Source organism: Macaca nemestrina, chromosome 10 (assembly GCF_043159975.1).
Source record: "Macaca nemestrina isolate mMacNem1 chromosome 10, mMacNem.hap1, whole genome shotgun sequence".
Classification (NCBI taxonomy): domain Eukaryota; kingdom Metazoa; phylum Chordata; class Mammalia; order Primates; family Cercopithecidae; genus Macaca; species Macaca nemestrina.
In genome coordinates, this window is record NC_092134.1 from 126,735,784 (window position 1) to 126,754,677 (window position 18,894).

The 18,894-nt window shown below is 39.2% G+C and overlaps 1 protein-coding gene and 1 long non-coding RNA gene across 4 annotated transcripts in view; one reads left to right on the forward strand and one right to left on the reverse strand.

Moving 5' to 3' along the window:
- Positions 1 to 15,720, reverse strand: part of LOC105481704 (uncharacterized) — a 49,228-nt gene extending 33,508 nt beyond the window's left edge. Inside the window, exon 1 of the long non-coding RNA XR_003018098.2 lies at positions 15,640 to 15,720. This is a non-coding gene — a long non-coding RNA (uncharacterized lncRNA). The remainder of the gene's footprint in view (positions 1 to 15,639) is intronic.
- The window catches only part of LOC105481683 (RAS like estrogen regulated growth inhibitor), a 125,851-nt gene continuing 111,490 nt past the window's right edge, over positions 4,534 to 18,894 (forward strand). The window contains exon 1 of one of the 3 annotated variants that reach the window (XM_011741393.2): positions 4,534 to 4,683. The gene's annotated coding sequence lies outside the window, so the exon portion shown is untranslated. Of the gene's footprint in view, positions 4,684 to 16,898; positions 17,160 to 18,894 lie in introns of those variants that run through there. The other 2 variants (XM_011741398.2, XM_011741392.2) reach the window with 2 other exon arrangements.

Here is an 18,894-nt window from a genome sequence, read left to right on the forward strand (position 1 = left end):
GGTAAAGGGCAAATAAGACAACATAAAGAAAACATTTAGGGCATAGTAATGCTAAGTAAGTGGTATCTATTATTATGAGTATTATAATCCACAGTTGGCACTCCATATGAATAACCTTTAGTTTTTCCTGTATCAACTTTAATAAGAACACAATACTTGGTGACGTGCTTCAAGGTCAAATGCAAGTCACAATGCAGATTTTAATTGCAGAAATAAAACAGCAAATTCACATTGCACACTTCGTAGCAAAGAACTTAGTAACAATCTCCATTAGATCTTTTTTTCTCCCAGAGAGTAATTCTTCAGCTGCCAGCCTAAAGATGTTTTTCTTTCTTGACGTTTTCCCCATAAATCTCTAAGTTATACTCTATTGTCCCAACAAATTCAGATTCCACTTAAAACTTAAGTAATCTCACTTGAAGAACATCTGGGGTCAACTGGACTTGCCTTCCTTAAAAGGCAATTTGTCAATAAGCCATTGTTATTCAACCTGATTTTTGATGGTCTCCATTCTTAGCTAATCATAATATCCAAATATTTACCCAACAACGTTAGGGCCTATACCTAGAAGGGGATTTTTTTCTGAGAAAAATATTCTCCCTCTCCACCCAATTTTCTTGGAATTTTAAATGAGTTTCTCATTTGATTTCTGGTTGCATTAAGGAAATGGACTGTATTAGGAAATTCTCTCCTCTTTCTGACTAAAGTAGCCCTAGAGAAGCCTATCAGCAAAGCCTTGAACTGCCTCATTGAAGATAGCATCTGCCCACCAAGCCACTTATTGGCCACAGCTATTTTTTTAGAGTAACTCTGGCCTTTGCTTCTGTTTTGTCCATTCTTTATCCTCTTCACAAAAATATAGCTTATGGACATTGCCCCTGCATATGTTGAATTTGGTCTGAACAATGTACTCCTTCCTTTCCTGCCCTGGGAAATTCCTGTCTTTGTATTCTTGATGATGTTCACCTAAGTCTCTTCATTGAAATTCAGCCTCACAGTCTACCCACCTAAGTAAACCTCTGGAAGACATGATTTCTATTCCTGTCCCCTGAACAGCACCAACCCTCTTTATGTATACTTAATGAGTCTTGGTTCTTTCAAAGCAGTTATCATCCAACTACCATCCAGTGTGGCTGAGTCTACCAGTCTATTGCAGAAGAAAGATACCACACTATACCTGAGACTAACCATGAGGCAAGTGTGGAAAACACTGACATTGTTTTATAATATTCATCCCTTGTTTAATAACTGTCCTCATCAATATACTGTAAATTATGCAGGGGATGAACTGTGTGTGAATCATTCCTTGAAGTATCCTCAGAATCTAGCACAGTACCTTGGGTATATTAGGGCCTCAGTAATGTGTATTAAAGGAATAAGCAATATAGATAACCTATAAGTGAAAGATTAAATGGTCAAATATATGTTTCTCAAAACAAAATCCACACTACATTTAAAAAACTCTAACTTGTACTTAATAATTATTACCCTTGTAAATTTAGACAAAATGCGCTTCAGCTCTCAGCGTCCTTTTCTCTAAAATGATGAGGTGAAAAGTAGAGTGAAAGAAATAAGAACATTACAAAAATGCTATCTCAGTGTTAGAGATTGTTGTTTTCATTCTTATTGACAATAGGAAGCTGATAGAGTAATTATTACACTCTAGGACATTAATCACTTCCATTCATGTCTATTGCATTATGTGAGAAGTAATGCGTCTCAGAGACAACTTTGTGGGAGCTCATTGCCTAACTCATTGCCCCTGACTTGCTGGACACAGAGGAAAATCACATATTTCCATTCTTTATCTTTAAAATGAGAAAAATGCATGTCTGCTTCCCAGTTAGGTTACATATATCAAATCAAGTGCTCCTAATTTAGTGTTTATCAGTTTCTCCATCCTAAGATTTTCCTTGCCCAGTTTCCTCTGTGATTAAAAGAAACTGGCAATTATTTTAGTCTGATTTTAATCTGTGTTTCAGAGTTTAAACCTGTTGTTTTATATTAAAATGTAGAAGCAAATAACTGTTAAAAAAATTTATGGAATTAATCTAATGCAGGGGTAAAAATTCTGTTCTTGTTGTTAACAAATTCTTACTATTAAGCTCCTAAATGAACTATTCCTTGAACCAAAAGTAACATAAGTATGTTGTCACAAAATATTAAAACTAAAATCCTGTAAAGCAGCCAGTGATCAGTTTCCGTCCACATAGTGTAGACCTGAGGAAACTTCCATCATTTATTAAGTACCTATAAAGTGAGGGTCACTTCACTATAAAGTGGAGGTTTAGATACATAACAGGCAATGTTGCTGAGACCAGCTCATTCATGGAGACCCTAACCCAGCAGCACTAGTGGAATTAAAGACACACATACAGAAATATAGAGTGTGGAGTGGGAAGTCAGGGGTCTCACAGCCTTCAGAGCTGAGAGCCTTGAACAGAGATTTACCCACATATTTATTGACAGCAAGCCACTCATAAGATTTACTAAAAGTATTCCTTACGGGAAATAAAGGGATGGGCCGGAATAAAGGGATGGGCTCTGGCTAGTTTTCTGCAGCATGAACATATCCTTAAGGCACAGATCGCTCATGCTATTGTTTGTGGTTTAGGAACGCCTTAAGTGGTTTTCTGCCCTGGGTGGGCCAGGTGTTCCTTGCCCTCATTCCGGTAAACCCACAACCTTCCAGCATGGGCGTGGGCATCATGGCCATCACGAGCATGTCACGGTGCCCAGAGATTTTGTTTATGGCCAGTTTTGGGGCCAGTTTATGGCCAGATTTTGGAGCCTGTTCCCAACACAAAGTCTTATAGGGAGTACCCAAATCTCAGACTCTTCTTATCCTACCAAGGTTGCTAGAGAGTTTTACATCAGTAGAAAGCCTCCCTCACTGTAGCAAAGGAAGGGGCAATGGAAAACATCCCTCAAAACCACAGTGGGGCCGGGTGCAGTGACTCATGCCTGTAATCCCAGCACTTTGAGAGCCCAAGGCAGGCAGATCACTTGGGGCCAGGAGTTTTAGACCAGTCTGGCCAACAGACTGGTGAAACCCCGTCTCTACTAAAAATACAAAAATTAGCCAGGTGTGGTGGTGCATGCCTGTAGTCACAGCTACTCGAGAGGCTGAGGCAGGAGAATGACATGAACCCGGGAGTCGGAGCTTCCAGTGAGCTGAGATCGCGCCATTGTACTCCAGCTTAGGTGACAGAGCAAGACTCTATTTCAAAAAAAAAAAAAAAAATTCACAGTAAACACTTTGTGGAAAGGAACACCCTGGTCTCTTAAGACTAAAGGTAATTCCTAGTGGAATGCTTTAAGGTAATGGAGGTTGATGAAAGCTAAAACATCACATGTGTTACTTGAAAGCTGGAGATCCAGGAGCACAGTTATGTGACAGCTGGAGACAGCAATGTAGGCAGAGCTCTGGACAGGAGTCAGAAGCACCAGAGTCCTTGACTCCAACACAGGGGAGCTGAAACAAATCAGTAAGAAAAAAACAAACGATCCCACCAAAAAGTGGGCTAATGACCTGAATAGACAATTCTCAAAAGAAGATATACAAATGGCCAACAAACATGAAAAATGCTCAACATCACTAATGATCAGGAAAAAGCAAATCAAAACCACAATGTAATGCCACCTTATTCCTGCAATTTGTCCCATAATTAAAAAATTAAAAACAAAAACCAGTAGATGTTGATGTGGATGTGGTGAACAGGGAACACTTCACTGCTGGTGGGAATGTAAACTAGTACAGCCACTATGGAAAACAGTGTGGAGAGTCCCTAAAGAACTACTGTTTGATCCAGCAATCCCAGTACTGGGTATCTACCCATAGGAAAATAAGTCATTATACAAAACAGATACTTGCACTCTCATATTTATAACAACACAATTCACAGCTGAAAAATCATGGAACCAACCCAAATGCTGATCAACTGAGTGGATAAAGCAACTGTGGTATATATATACAATGGAATATCACTCAGCCATAAATAGGAATGAATTAACAGCATTTGCAGTGACCTGGGTGAGATTAGAGACTATTATTCTAAGTGAAGTAACTCAGGAATGGAAAACCAAACATAGTATGTCCTCACCGATATGTGGAAGCTAAGCTATGAGGACGCAAAGGCATAGAATGATACAATGGACTTTGGGGACTTGGAGGGAAGGGTGGGAGGGGGATGAGGGATAAAAGACTACAAATAGGGTGCAGTGTATACTGCTCAGGTGATAGGTGCACCAAAATCTCACAAATCACCACTAAAGAACTTACTCATGTAACCAAAGACCACCAGTACTTCAAAGGCTTATGGAAAAAATAAGAAGTTGATAAGGGGAGGGTGAGTGGTCAGAAGCCCAGTGGGGCCTTTGAGTAGGTCTTATGAAAGGAAAGAGCCTAGGTGATGGAACCTTGAAGAAGTGACCTGACTTCCTTGGGACAGACCTCAACAGATTTTAGAACTCTGGTAACTAGACACCCACATTCTAGGGATAGCTCCATATCCAGCCATTGGTGGGGATGCTCAAGAGAGCAAGATGTTCTCCTGCTGTATCTCCATTTGTCTATGTCCTTGTCTCAACAAAGGCCAAAGTGAGAATCTTTCCAAAGACTGTGGACATTCGCTGAACCCTCACCCTCGACGCCTCTGGTCATTTGGTAGAAGGCACCCACAGGTAACACAGGCAGCCCAGGGGTAGGCCCTTCCAGGCCAGGCCTCAGCTGTGATCCAATCAGGGCTGTTCCTTACCCCTCCCCATCACCATGTGTTTTAGGGAAGCAAGAGATGAGGGGCTCTCCCTGGACAGGAGTAGGTTGTCAGGGGTTGGGAGCCAGGTGGGTCTGTCAGATTCATACTCTGGTCATGGCTGGCAGGATGGGAAAGGGAGTGTTGGGGACAAAGCTTTTCTTTTCACATGTTCATCCTGAGACTTCAATCTGTCATCTAGCTTCCTCTCTGACTGGAGATTCTCTGCAGATGCTCCTATGTGCCTGATCTTGGGAGGAAAGTTCTAATCTGGGTGACCGCCTGGGGAAACAGCAAGGCTGGTCATTGACGCCACATGGCCTGGCTTTTGGACACTCTCTTTTCAGAGTTCCATGCAACATATCAAGCGGGAGCTGTTGGATGGATTCACCTTCTCCACCTCCTTCAAAGAAGGGCAGGTGTACCATGCCACCAACCATGACCAGCAGTGCTCTAGGGTGAGAGTAGGCACCGAGTGGTCCTCAGAGACAGCCACCTGTCAGAAGATGGTGAACCCAGGACATATAAATGAATATGGAAACTTCCTGGGCTCTGTCCTAGGGCTTTCCCAATTGAGTCACTGTCCCCTCCCAGAGGAATCTGGCTGACATTATTCCCCAGTAGCAACTTGATTACATGCAAAATCCCTTTCACCTCCTTGTAGGAGGATCAGAGAAAACACCATGAGTATCCCTGCATGTTGCCACAGTTTTGTTTTAACTTCCAACCCTAGATATCTCATATAGCACGCAGTTCCATGGCCCTGCTAGACATCCTCCAAGACTCACAGTCCAACATTTACTGGGGAGGTTTTTACACAAAAGTAAGGGGATTACACACAAAAAAGGAGGTGAAGCTACTCCATGCATTTGTCTGTAAAGGGTCATCACACAGAACTCATCCCTCTAGCCCCATCAGGGAGGAGCTCCATCGGGAGGTGCCCTCACATGGCATCATACTATTCCTTAAGGGCAGCCATTTCCCATAGCAGGTCAGCCTCTCAATGCTGGTGGATGCTGTCATGATAAGATTCCATTTCCATGCAGCTGTTCTGCGGGGAGCATCTTATGTGTGTCCTAATAGGCTGGAATAGTTTTCCAGAGCTGCCATAATACGACACACAGACTGAAGAGCTTGACCACAGAAGTTTAGTTTCTCACAATTTTGGATGATAGAAGTCCAACATCAAGCTGTCAGTCTGGGGTGGTTTCTCTGAGCCCTCTCTTCTTAGCTTGGAGATGGCTGTCTTCTGTCTCTGTATTCAGAGGCGTATTCAGAGCTTTTTTGTGTCCTAAACACCTTTCCTTATAAGACCTGTGGCCATATTAGATTAGGGTACACACCAATAAACTCACTTCACCTTAAAAAAGAAAAGCACCTATCTCACAGACACACAATTTAATAGAAAAGAGTCTGGATTCCAACCTATGCTGTTCCTGATCTTATCCATGATGTTATTGCCCCAGATAACATCTGGCAGGAATTAATTTATCAGACTGCTTCTGTCACCCAGCCAGAATCTAAGAGAATAAGACGTCAGACAGGTTTATTTGATGGAGGTATAAAGGGAAGGAGGGAAAATGGAGATGTATGATATGAGTATGCTACAGAGAAAGCACAGACTCAGCTTAGAGCACGGTGGATTTGGGCATCTGGAAGTCAATAGATAAAAGAATGGAATCCCTAGAATAGATAATTGTAAAATAGGTTATTTATTTAGCTCCTACCAGTTTTTGCTTCTACTTGTCTCCTGGTCTCAGATTTTGACTTTGATAAACCTGCCTCTCTTCCTTTCTGCCCTTCTGCCATTTGACAGCTCCCTAGGCTTTCATATCTGCATGTTTTAAACTTGGCTTGTCCTGTTGAGCCTGTAACCCAGTCCCTCCCAATGTTCTCTGGTTGGGGTGGCAGGTCAGCTAATATTAGGCAAATATTTCTATAGTTCTTTGTAGTGTGCTACAAGGGTAGATACATGTGAGAGCTTCTTTTCAGGCATGCATTCTTCTTTTCTTCCACCAGCCAGGATCAACACACTTGAAAACCTTGAATTTTTCCTCTTCCGCTGTGCATTCACCACTCTATGTGATGCGCAACACGTACATTTTAAGTTTTTAAAATTTTTAAATATAGTTTTGATGAGAGATCTGCTTAATTGATTTGCAAAATCTTAACAAAATGACTAGATGGGATCTATCAAGGCTACATCTGAGGAGGTGCATTAACTTTATGACATTATGATAAAATTACATTATGATAAAAACAAAACTATAGAATCTGAGAATGGCTACATTATGTTGTGGACTCAGGAATAATTATGTGCATTTGCACGTGTTGCAGAGTAGTCTTTTGACATCATTGTCCTTTGCTATTCAATCGTGTTGAAGGATTAGTAAGAGCCCTAGAGGCAGCAGCTAAGATAACTATCTCTCTGCCTATTGGTTTCCAGATGTGTTTTCATACACAATCCAGATTCTACTGATGTTCTTCTATTAATCCTAGGTTATTATTTCATTCTCAGCTGTAACATTCACTTCTTTTGTAGCAGTATTGAAAAGTCCTCAGTTCTTGTTTTAGTTAAAAGTTCACTTTAATTACAGATCTTTAACCTATTAACATAGAAAGGAAATTGCTTTCTTCCATTTTGGGAAACACCTAGATACAGCTTTATATTTGTTTGTTTATTTTGTTCACCTCTGAAATTCTGAGCCATGGATATATTTAAAAAGTAAATTGCAAATTTTGGTTTTTGTGTTTCAATAAGCTCCAGCAACTCTATCCTTCAATATTATAATTCAGCTAAAGGTAAAGGGAAAAACATAAGGGCAAACCATCTGTGTAATGGAGAAAAAGGCACTGATAGCAAGGCAACTGAAACGGTGACTGCACTGGAATCCAGCTTTTATAAAAGTGAGCCCCTGCGCAGCCAGCCCTGCAGGGACACTAATATGCAAAGGACCAGCATGATTGACAGTAGCGTGACTCTCATGCTCAGTCCCAGAGTTTGACATAAATGACAACATCTTTTAATTGACTTCCATGCCTTTCTGTCATCATCCTTCATGAACAAGCTGGCTAAAATAATATTCACAGCCACCAGAAAAAAGTATATGAGGTATCATCTTGACAGTGTTCATTTGAAAGATGTAACTGCAAAATCCAACCATTTTACATGTTTGCACTGATGATCTTGCTTCTGATGGACCAGTTTCCCTTGACAAGCTTTTCCAACCATCTCTAGAATACATGTATTCATTTTCCAGTTTATATACTTTTTAGTTTTAAAAATATGATATAATTTTTATTTTGCCAGCTAATGCAATACATATATCTTCATTATAAGATAAGCTAAATAAAACAGACTAAAACATTACAGATAAGCCTAACACCCCCTTATCTACCCACACCAACCCCAGACACTTCTCCAAAGGGACTTTCATCTGTTAGCTTTCTATCCTTCATACATTTACTATGAAATCATGTGTGTCTTCACATAGAAATTATGTAGACTTCTTTTTTCACATGAATGGCATCAGATTTTATGTATTGCCCCTTGTTTTGTGTTGGAGATATTTTATGTCAGTATATATGAATTTACCTCATTAAAATGATGAATCATATGCCTAATATAAAAATGTACTTTTAGATGGTTAAAAATTACATAAATGGTATTTGGTATATAGTTCCTTAGTACCGTGACAACACAGTTGAAATCAGTGAGGTACATCTGTATATAGTGAAATGAAAAGATCTCTAAAGCACAGTGAATGAGAAGAAGAACAATTTGTACATTATGATTCAATATGTAAGAATTTTTTAAAATGCATATTTATGGGGGTGTATGTGTGTGTGTGTGTGAGTACACACACAAAGGAGGAAGAATATATCCTAAACTGTTAGTTTGCTTTATTTGAGTGTTGGCTTTAGATTTTGGCATGAGTTTTCATCTTTATCAATGTCTTATTTGATGTATACTGGCAGCATTTTGGAAAGACTTAGCTGGGGATAGCTAGCCAGATGAAATATTAAACCAGAAATTACTATGTGTCTGTTTCATGCTCAATCATCCACAGATCATACATATTTTATTGTATTTATTTTATTCAACAATACTGAAAATGAATCAGGCTCTATCTCCATGCCAGCCACTATGTAAATAAGTAAAACTGTAATATTTTCCACCTTCTAGAGTTTTCCCTGAGTTAGCTGCTTATTGGCATCAGTTGGTGGCTGTTATTAAACATTAGGATCTCTGTATCAACTGGATTCATTAAATGATGATTTCATTTCAGAAGAGTTTCTACTTTCAACCCTATATAAGAGACAGAATGGAAGGAAAACTATCCCAGCTCATGTGGCTTCTTGGCCTTTTTTAACCATAGATGATAAGTTGGATTTTGTAAGGTTCAAAAAATGTTCCAGTTTGGAATTGTTTTTACGTATCATTAAGGTAAAGGTAGGAAGTACAAAACCATGTGGACTATCCTATATAAGTAAATGTAGTTTTTCACATTGACCCTGTGGTAAGCTAAATTTTGCTTTTATTATGTTATTCCAGGTCCCACAAATTGTCAGAACTTTGCAAATGTGTTTCTAATTCCCTGCCAGTTAATTAGGTAAAGATCCTCCGATAGCATCTGAGCAGCATTAACCTCCAATGGAATATATTATTCTATTTGAATTTATTAATTTCATCAAGATTCTAACTTATATAACTATAATACTTATATAACTAGTGATAACTAAACTGCATTTACTGTTAGCAGATAGTCTCTCTCTTTCCTTATTGCACAGTACTAACATGGAGACATATGCAACTAATCTTAGAACTGTTCTTCTGTCCACTTAAAAGTCAGTAAAAGTGATAGCAATAAAAATTCAGCAAGAAATCCAATTCTTTTAGGATAATCTAATCTCCAATAGTCTGGAAAAATAGTTTAAACAGAGATGGACTAATGAGAACTAAATTTGGTTCAAAGAGTATGGTTCAAAGATCTGCTAAGATACAGGCACTCACTGTCTTCTCCCTTTCCTCAACAAAGTGGGCTGTCATTCCAGCAATCCTGCCCACCAGAGGGTATGACCAGATGAGCAGGAGGATTCAGAGTGAGAATCTGCAAAAGAGACATAAAATACTGACTACAGCTTACTTTTCTGTACACATGCTCGTTTCTAGTATTCCTGTTGTCGTGCTCGGAACACCACCAAATGAACGGAGAATGGGAAAGAAGAATGGAGGCAATCAACCTTGGCCAAGGCAAGGAAATATTACAAAGGGAGATGAACTTCGCTGCATTATAAAAGTAGTGAAGCATTATGATTCAGAACACAGGCTTTGGGCTAACTTTCATGTATGCAAAGACATGGAATGAAAGTCGGTTGCAGAATTGGCCTTTCCCTTTGACTAGTGTTTGCATGGAACACCTTTTTCCTTTTTTTTTTTTTTTTTTACTTTCAGTCTATTTGTGCCTTTATATTTAATAAGTGATTTTTGTAAAAAGCATACAGTTGCATCAGTTTTAATCCAAGCTGACATATTCTGTGTTTTAATTGGAGTGTTCAGTACATGTACATTGAATGTAATTTTTGAGATAGTTGGATGTAAGTCTAGTATCTTCTTATTTGTTGACAAATGTTTCCATCTATTTGTTCCTTTATTTCACCTTTCTTTCCTTCTTTTGTATTAATGGAATATTTATATTTTATTTTATCTTCTCTATTAGGTTTTTTGGTTATACTTTGGGATACCTTTAGTGTTTTCCTAGAAATTGCAAGTGAATTCTTACATTATTAGTCTAAGTTAGTAATTTTGCCAAATCCCTCAATGTGTAAGAAATTTATAACAGCGCAACTTAATTTATACCTCTTACTTTGTTTCCCACTGTCATATATTTAACCTCCAGAAATTATAAATCCACAAGACATTTTTATACTGTGGTTTTCATTGGTTAATCTTCATTTATTTTTACCCATTTATTTACCCTATCAGGAGTTGCTGATACTACTAGAATTTTTTGTTTTTGCGTCCATCTGAAATCATTTTTTTCATTGTTCTGCTAGCAACCAATAAACTATCTCAAATTTTGTCTGCGAATGACTTATTTCAACAAGTATAGAATTCTAGCTCAGCACTTTGAAGATGCTTTTTCATTGTCCTAGGTTTTCCATAGCTTCTATTGAGAGGCTATAATCCATTTTTACTGTATTTTTTCCTTAAAAACAGTGTGTCTTTTTTGTTTTTTTCTCTAGGTGTTTTCAGTATTTCCTCTGTATCTTGATCAGAAAGTTGACTGAAATGTATGTAGGTTTAGATTTCTTTTTATTTACCTTGCCTGGGGTTCGTGAAACATCTTGAATTGAGAGATTACTATCTTTCATTAGATTTGCAAAATTTTCAGCTATTATTTCTTCAACTATTGCTTTTATCTCATCCTTTCATTCTTCTCTTTCTAGAACTCCAATTACATGTATGTTATGACTTTTGATCATGTTCTGCATTTTTCATTCTCTATTTTCATCTTTCCATTGTCTATTTTTTCTGTGGCCCATTTTGGACATTTTCTAATGACAGATCTTTGAATTTACTAATTCTGTCTTCCAGTCTTTTAATCTACTGTTAAACCCCTCAAATGCATTGTTAATTTTAAGTATTTATTTATAGTTCTAAAGTTTTTATTTGATTCTTTTCATAGTTTCTATTTCTCTGTGAAATATCCCCAAATGGATAAAAATATGATAAATACTTTATATTTTTATCTGGTTTTGTCCATTATTTCCTCTCTTGGTTTTAGCATAATAATCTAGCAATTTTGAAGTCTTCATCTAATTACTTCAGATCATCTATCATCTATTTTTATCTCTTGGGTATTGGTAAATTTTATGTGCTTCTTGCCTATCTGGAAATGTTTATTGTCTATGTTATGAACTAAATGTTTGTGTACTCTCAAAATGCTTATACTGAAGCCACACTCTTAGTGTGATTTTATTTGGAGATAGAACTTTTCCGAAAAGAATTAAGGTTAAATGAGGTCATAAGGGTGGTATCAGATCCAATAAGACCAATGTCCTTACAAAGAGAGACACTGGAAGGCTCTCTTTGTCTCTCCACACACTCATACAGAGGAAGTCCTGTGAGCACAAGAAGAGGGCCGCCTGCTGGCCAAAAGAAGAGGCTTCATAATGAAACTTTCTTGGACTTCTTAACCTCCATACACGTAATAAATATACTTCTGTTGTTTAAGTTACCCATTCTGGGGTACTTTGTTATGGCAGCCTGAGCAGACTAATTCAGTAGGTTTGACATTGTAGATGATGGTTATACAGGCTCTGGATCCTGTTAACTTTTTCAAGAGTGTTGTATTTTGTTTCAGCAGGCTGTTAATTTGCTGGTGGATGAGATTGCTCCTGTAAAGGTCTCATTTCAGTCTTTGTTGTGGGGGGATGTCTTTCAGATCCACCCTTAGTCCTAGGTTACAGCTCTTCTGCCTAAGGCATTGTCCTCACTCCTACTTCACAAAGATTGCTGAATTCTGACTGGGCTGAACCTCTGATGTCTTCTCAGTACTCAGAGAACTCTGGAATTCAGATCTTGGGATTCAGGAGCTTTCAGACTTTAGGAAGTTGTTTTTTACCAGATGTCTCAGAGACTCACCACGCAATGTGCAGCCCTGAAATTAGCCAAGATCCTAGGGACATTTCCATGCAAATATCTGAGCTTCTCTCTCTGTGGCTGCTGCCCTTTCTGATAGCCTTCTGAACCCAGCTGCCTTAGTAGCCCTGAACTCTAACCTCTCAATGATGTTTGGGCTTCACTTTCATGGATATGGGCCCTTAAGGTGACCCCAACAAGAAAATCTGTGTGCCTGTGGGGCTAAACTCTAGCACATTCCTTCTGTCAGATGTGCAGTCCTGCCTTGGTTGTTTGCCAATGCTTCAAACAGCGATTTTGTATATTTTGGTTAGCCTTTATAGTTGTTCCCAGTAAACAGGAAAGTTCAATCTCAACTAAAATTAGTCTTGCCTTTGCCTAATATTTACCTAAATAAATGGTAACAGCAATAAAATGCCCATCCCAAAGTCAAAAGATAATCATTAGTAGCAACGAAATAAGGAAAGGAGTATCATTTGTTGCCATGTAACTTCGAAATGAAATAAAGAAAATAAAAGATCACGATGTAGAAAGTCCCGGCTTTCCAGAAGCAGTACTGATGAGTGATCAAATCCTAAGTATTCTTTCTCACTAATTAAGAATGTCTCCAAATTTGGAGTGAAATGAACTGAACAACTACACTTTTCTGACGGGAGGAGAGGGCAGAGTGAGTAGTCATAGTGGAAATGGCTTGGGAGAGAGAGCAGAGGGCTCCAAGAATGAATGAAGAATGCAATCTCAGGCTTAAGGGAATCTTTCTGAAACAGTATGTGATCCTGACTGTCTGCACTAAATCCCGGGACAGAGTCTTTAGCAAAACCTGAGAACAAAAGTAGAGCATGTAACCTCGATCAGAGGCAGCACAGAGACTCAGAAACCCTCTTCTCTTTCCTTTACCATCTTCTCATCTCGGAATTGGTAGACAGAATACAATGCGCATCTTCAAACCATTGCTTTACAGAAAAAACAAACAAGCTTCAGATAAGATAGGAATGAAGTCAAGCACAATTAACTGAATTTGTATCATAGCAAATATGAGTCCGGATCTTAAAATGAAACAAATAATAAATATAAAAACACTACGCAGGAAAAAAAAAGGAGAAGAAGGCCATTGTAAGCAAAAGTAGGCTAATAACAAATTTAAAAACAACAAGAAAAGGAGGAAACAGGTATTCTCAATTATACAATACAGCACCTGCAAGACCTTCTTGAAAACACTGCTTAATGAAGATATCAAGGGATGAATCAAAATAATCAATAATAGAAAAACCATGACAAAAGAATTAATTAAAGAAATTTATTCTATTTCAATATAGAACTAAGTTTAAATAACTTTGGGAATGAGAGTTGTAAGTGGAATGTGAATGTTATAAATCTTGACAATTAACAAATACAACCTGTGTAAAAATATAAAAGGAGAGAAGAAAAAAAAAGAGACATAATGAAAGAGCTATTTTCTTCTTTTTAAATAGCAAACAGTCAGTTGATATTGACTAAAACAAATATATGTTTAAGCATAATGAATTCAGATCTGGTTTTATGTAATAATTCAAACTGTAAAGGAATCTTTAGGGTGAATAACTCATGAAGTGAGTAAATATCTAAAGTTCAGCCACTCTTTAATGTTCACTTTAATTTTGTTATCTTCTGCTTCATTAAGTGTACTTTTAAATTAAAAATAGCATCTACAGTATGATGATACTTAGCATATCTGTGCCATTTCACATACCTGTCCATCAAGATGTCTGTTTTCTACAACATCTGGAATGATAAGGGTCCCCGTATGTTAACAATGGTTATTATTTCTGGATAGTGTGATTCTGGGAGTGATTGTCTACATCTTTGTATTTTTTCTTCTGTTTGAATTATTTACAACAAACATGATTAACAGCTATACACACACACACACACACACACACACACACAATTCCAGTTTCTAACATGCTTTGTGGTTATACGAACTCTTCATCTACTTGTTTTGTGTTAGAGGTTTTAGCTGAAGCCTAAGGCCAGGCTAAGAGACTGGAATGTGACAAGGACTTCCCCTTTCCCCAGGAGAATTCTTGCCCAGCAGACGTAGATCATGGAACCATAAGTACAAAGTGTCCTCTGCCCTTCCTACTGATCCATGAGGCAGGCAGTACAAGAGAGGATGCTTCTTCTTGCTGCTTTCAAGACAAAGGAAGCAGCCTACAGAATATAGGATACATACAGAAAATATAACACAGTGGGTGTCAGGCTCCAAGATAGCTACTTCATCTCTCTTAGAGCAGCACATCAAGAACTGCAGGTGTGTGTGCAAACGCCTCTCTAGTTGAGGGAGGAGTGCTGTCGTATATGGGCTAAGCAGGAAAATGGGGAGAATCAGGTTCCATAGGCAAGTTCCAAAAGAACTACTACAAATGGGACCTGTCTTGGGCCCGCTTCGAAAACTCTTTTTTTTTTTTTTTCTTTTCTTGAGACAGAGTCTCTCTTTGTCACCCAGGCTGGAGTGCAATGGTGCAATCTTGGCTTACTACAACCACCACCTCTGGGGTTCGACTGATTCTCCTGCCTCAGCCTCCGGAGTAGCTGGGATTACAGGTTCCTTCTACCACGCCTAGCTAATTTTTATATTTTTAGTAGAGACAGGGTTTCACCACATTGTCCAGGCTGGTTTCGAACTTCTGACCTCAGGTGATCTGCCCACCTCAGCCTCCCAAGGTGTTGGGATTACAGGCTCGTGCCACCACGCCTGGCTAATTTTTTGTATTTTTAGTAGAGACAATGTCTCTACCATGTTGGCCAGGCTGGTCAATAACTCCTATTAAATAAGAGTGGCAAAGTGGGAATTCCAACTCAGGTCTCTGTAAATAGTATATTTATCGATATAGGGTCACAGAATTTTTTTAAAATTAAATCTTGCCCTGAGTATAAGATTTAATGGGGGAAACAAGGTAACATGTGAAACCTGAACACCTTAAGGCCACACAATTCCATGTAATTGGAATTCTGTAAGATTCTATAGAATCAATCTGGGCGATTATTATCTCATCCCAGACTTCAAAGGTCTTCTGCGTGCTAAGACACCAAAGTCTTTCTCTTTTCCAGGCCTCTTTCTTAAATGTCAGCCCCATACATTCAGTTTCTTACTGGCTGGTGTATCCTAAATCCAGTATGTAAAAAAGCTCAAACATATCCTGTCACAACTTCTTCTTTATCTTAATTCCTTCAATTCAGTAGGTATTTTTAACTACCTACCATATGCCAGGCTGTAGGTATATACACTGTATGGATGATGCTGGGAATCCAGAGTCACACGTGGTACATTCCTGGCTTCTGGGAGCTCACAGTTTAATGGAGAGGACTGAGGAGCAGAAATGAGTACGACACAAACACAATGATAAGATCACAGGGTCCTGTGAGATATAGAGGGAGGCATCTAATCCAGATGTGTGGGTGTGGAGGGAGGGATACATGAGGCATCAGGAAACTCGTAAACCATACAGTGTCTGAGCTTTCTCAAAGAACTAGCAGGGCAACTTCTGCTCAGCTAAGGGAACTCCTCCTTTTGCCATAGATCTAGCTGTTCCATTCAGCCATTCACTCGTGGCTGCAGTGACTTTCCAGGTCAGCCTGGCCTCTGGAAATTGCCCCCATGGTTACCTCCCTTCCCATTGATGACATTCTGCAGATCGTTCAGTTTGCCCTAGGCCCCTGTCTGTTCTATATAACACTGGTTTTCTGGAAGCCGCTTGGTATCTTGGTAAGAATACCCAGATTTGTAAGGGAAAAACAATAACATAAGTGTTTCCTGCTCCTTTGCTCAGAAGTTTCAGTTTCCGGGAGATCATTTAACCTCTCTGAAGCTCACCTCCTCATCTGTGAAAGGCTGGTAATTATAATACTAGTTCTTACATGAAGAGAGGGTGTAAAAATCAAATCCGATGAGGGATATGAAAGCAGGTCCAGCACAGCTCGCATATTAATTGTCTTTATTACGGTCTGAGAATAATGGAGTATGACTCCAATGCAAATCCTATAAATGCTGATCTTGTGAGAAGGACAAGAAGTTTTTGGAACTTTCTCAAATGTATGAGTAGAATTTCAATTGAATTCCGTGTTTGTTTTTCCTAGCATCTCTCAGTTTCCAATCCAGTCTGGATTTCATTCCAGTCATTTGCTAGCCTTGCATTACCTTCTCCTTCAGTTTCCTCTTGGGTATCATGGAGAGAGAATTAAAAATACTTCAAAGAGATATTGTAAGGATCATTTGAAGTAAGGATTAGAAAACACCACGTAGTGATGCTTTCTTAGGCAAGCTTTTAACCGAGGAAAGCTGCCCTTCGGTGACAGCCTAGAGGCCTGGAAATGACCAGTGAAAAAGGGAAGCCCGTCTTGGGTGCAGCAAGTTAAAGACCCAAGCTCGCAGGCCTGGGAGGCAGCGCGGCGGGAGGAGCCTACCCCTGAACCCAGTAGGGGGCGCCGAAGCGCCGCACTGCAGCATCCTGGCCGCGGAGCGCAGCGGCCTTGGCCGGGCTCAGCTCGCGTCCTGCCGCAGTCCCTCCGCCGCTAGTCGGAGCGAGCTAGAGTGAGGAGACCCCCGCCGGGCCAGTGGCACTTGCTTCTGCGGCTAGTCCCACCCACGACCGCAGCCCAGCAACTGCAAACGCAACCCGAAGCCTGGGCTGCTCAGCGTGGGAGGGCTTCGCGATCTTGGGGGACCCATTCCGAACTTGCAGAGAGGACCGTGGCTCTCCTGGCCTGGAGAGTGTGAACAGGTGAGTGTCACGCACGTGTCCAGGTGGCTCTTTCGGGACGACTTCCTGCAGACCCATTCCGAGCCCCTGAGCGCACTCGGCCTCTGAGTCAGTCCTCTTGGTCACCGGGTCCTCCTCCCAGGGTGGCTTTGGGGTTCGCTGAGAGGGAGATGTGAACACCGGCAGCCTGGCTTGACAGGGCTCTCCTAGCTGAGAAGAAAAATGCCCTTGTGACTTAAGGCTGCATTTTCTCCCTAGCCTGAAAGCAAGTGACTTGCAGTCCACAATGGGTTTGTTTATTATTGCGAGATACCTGTTGATTTCAGAGCAACATTAAATAGCCAAGAGGCTTATACAATTAATCCTGGTTTGCTGTGGGTACTGCGTAGTGATAAGAAGAGGGAGAATTCCTCGTAATGAGACCAGGAAAACTTAATTTCAGAACCAGAGAAGGCGAGGCCAAAAAAGAAGAGAATCTCATTTCCAGGACTAGACTAGGGTCTTTGCTTCCCTAAATAGCTACAGTTGATTTTGATGAGCGCCTGAAAACAGAAGTTCCAAGCATGATTACCTTATAAAGATGCTTGCTTGCCCCACCCCCAAGAGGAAGCAGAAAGCATGAACCTTGATAAATATAGCCTTGAGAATGATTTATTAGGAATGAAAACTTTCTTTAAATAAGTAAGTAAATAAGGTTACAGTGATCTAAATATCATAGGTCTAACAGAGTGTAAGCTCTTCGAAGGGAGCTACTTTTATTTGTATGTGCGTAGCGTAAGTGTGGAATAAATCATTGAATGCATCACTAATAATACAGGATTTGGAGGCTAGAGTTTTTCCTTTTTCCTTTAATTTATGTTTAGGAAAAAAAAAAAACCTACACCTTCAAACTAAATAGGTATGACTTTACCTCTAGGAGTGATAGGAGCTGAGATGTTTTTGTCCTAATAAAGCACCGTCCACCTAAAAAGTGAATGGTAAATTTCAGCCCTACTCAGAATATTTCAGCAGAACATTAGGACAAATGGATTTTCTTAGATCCACATATGGAAGCTCTCAGATTATGAATTATTGTGAACATCAGAAACTTGGCAACAGTTTACTTATTACAACAATTTACAAATTTATTTTTGTTTTCTATCTTGTCAAATGTAACTTTTCACATTTTCATGTGAGAAATAAAATGTTGAAGAACTCATGTCAGTTTTGTGTCTTCCTTTAAGTGATTTTTCTAAACATAACACTAGGTTGACAATAACCAGCTGTATCTTTATTAGGTTATAAATGGAAGAAATAGCTCACACAATTTCTCTTTCTTAAGTGAAATTCCTATGCCTCTGAGGCCATTTAGGAGTTACTAAAAAATGGGACTTGTCATTTTTTTTTTAAACCACATTTGATGGCTACTTTCATGAAATATTAATCAGAGAGATAATTACTTGCATTTTATATCCATGGATATTAACAGTTTTACATGAAATAGAAAATTATTGTTTATACTAGCTCCAGACACTTCAATGTTTCAAAGAAATACTTGCCAGCACCTCTTCTCATTTATAATTTAAATAGTTAATGTATCTCCATATATTATGTTTCTGTGATGAAGCACTAAACCTTGAAGACATAGGGGCCTTTTCTTAATGAATGCATCTGAAGTGACAAATAAGGAAATCTTTTTATCTTTAGCCAAAAATATGGGACTGGACAAATTGCAGATGTTTAAGCTTCTGGTTTTTGTTATTAATGATTACTTAGA